This window comes from Pyxicephalus adspersus, unplaced genomic scaffold (genome assembly GCF_032062135.1).
Source record: "Pyxicephalus adspersus unplaced genomic scaffold, UCB_Pads_2.0 Sca2187, whole genome shotgun sequence".
Lineage (NCBI taxonomy): Eukaryota > Metazoa > Chordata > Amphibia > Anura > Pyxicephalidae > Pyxicephalus > Pyxicephalus adspersus.
In genome coordinates, this window is record NW_027319194.1 from 1 (window position 1) to 2,034 (window position 2,034).

General features: G+C 35.6%; 1 long non-coding RNA gene across 1 annotated transcript; it reads left to right on the plus strand.

The window, feature by feature from the left end:
- Nucleotides 1-12: 12 nt before the first annotated feature.
- Nucleotides 13-1,302, plus strand: LOC140321311 (uncharacterized). Its single transcript, XR_011918897.1, has 2 exons — nt 13-647; nt 1,163-1,302. It is a non-coding gene; the product is annotated as an uncharacterized lncRNA (long non-coding RNA).
- Nucleotides 1,303-2,034: the final 732 nt, after the last annotated feature.

A 2,034-nucleotide genomic window follows, 5' to 3' on the forward strand; every position in this document is an offset into this window, starting at 1 on the left:
AAAAAAAAAAAAAAAAAAAAAAAAAAAGCGTACATCACTGTGCCCTAATTTTTGATCGCCTTTTTTTTCTATCAGGTTTCCATTTCTGGAAAGTGATTGGGGAGAATTCCAATATCTCTGTGAATCTTTTAAGACAGCAGGCCTTTTTTCCACTACTTTGCAAATCACTGTGTACAGCCTGACTTTAGGAACCAAAAGGCTTATGCAAGCATTGCAGCACTAGTACTATTTCAGGCACATTTTAGGTTTAGTCATGTTAATCCTAAATTGCAGATTCAGGCATGTAAAGAAAAAAAGTGAAAACCCTAATCATGAATATAGCTTGTAGAAATACCTAATTTCATTTTTTAACTCTAACAAGGCTGAGAGTAGGCTTTGATGCGAATGGGAGGTGTTCAGCCAAAAAACTACTCAAACATGATACACAATATTTGATACTACAACAGTCCACACATATTTCAGACAAACTTTTTTAGATGCTAAAAGTTTGTACCAGAAATATACATACCCTAATCCAATCCATGAGCATACAGACATACATATCTTCCATGTCCATCATGTACAAGTGCCAACTTTTTTTCCACCCTTATATATTTTTACAGGTTTATCCAAGTACAAGGACCCAAAAAGGTGATCCTACCACATTGGTATGTGGCAGAACAATGAGTTATTCTTACCAACTACTATTGGCCCCAATAGCTGATGACTCAAGTTGGGACACATGGTTTCTAATGCATTTAGTTAGAATATGGGTCAGCCAGAAATGTAACCATGATTTCTATGTTTCCAAGTCTACCAGGGGTGTCTCCCCCCACCCCCCAAAAATACCATAAATGTAAAGTTTCCATCCTCACATGCAATTTTCACTAAAGTTACCTTTGTTAATGCAAGATTACTTTAATTACTGAAATTTGATTATATACTCTGTTATTGTTCTTCAGAGAACATTTTTTATAGTATATCATCTAATTTACCTCCTAAGACCCCAGAAAAGTGGTGGGGGGGGGCGAAATATTGCAAAACACTTGCAGGTAAAGCAATTTGTCACCAATCCTATGTAGCACAGTACTAATCCAAGCATGAACAATTCTCCGCACATCTCTAAGTGAAGAATAAGGTAACGATGAACTAATGCATTGTTTCTGATTTTTTATTTTGATAGGTTATAAAGTTTCTAAAGGAGGAAGTGGCTCCACTACTGCTACCATACCAGAGTAAAATGGATGTGAAAATTGAACTGGACCTCTGAATAGTATTATTGAGAGATACTTATTTTGGAAATAAACTGAACAGATTTCTGCATTCTGTTTCTGTGTTCTGTTTATACCTTAAATCTTACAAATTCATAGATAACTTTTTAAAAACCATAAGGAATGGAAGGCAGTATGACATAAAAACTACTGTACAGTGGTGCAATAACTATGTTTCTGACATTACAATATATGCATGTGGTGGTTATACTTGATACCCTATATGGGCTATATGCCAACCCCGGATTTATATATACAGGAACCAAAAATGAGAACAAAGGAAGGATTTGTTAAGCAAAATTATGAATTTCAATAATGATATTGGCTCATAGGAGGATACAATACAAATAATATTCTTAAGACCTTGCACACGATTGGATCATAATCTAGACATAGTTGGGCCCAAAGACACTACAGAACAATCAACCAATGTTGTACATAATTTAAAATCAAGAAGACTAGATAGTCATTTGCGTTAAACCGAAATACCTGACACGTTTACCCCGATGCAGGCTTCTTCAGGGGTAGCAATTAGCGGGTAGCAAGAAGTTAGACCAATACTTGATATAGTTTACATATGTTATAAACCAAAGTTAAATCTAAATTGTTAAAGTGCGCTTGTATGTGGAAGATTTTGCTGTAAACAGACAACATGCGGTCAAAGGAGCTCTTCATGCAGGTGAGACAAGCCATCCTTAAGCTGCAAAAACGGAATGCTACAATATTAGGAGTGGCAAATTCTACAGTTAGGTACATCATGAGAAAGAAACAAAGCACTGGTGAA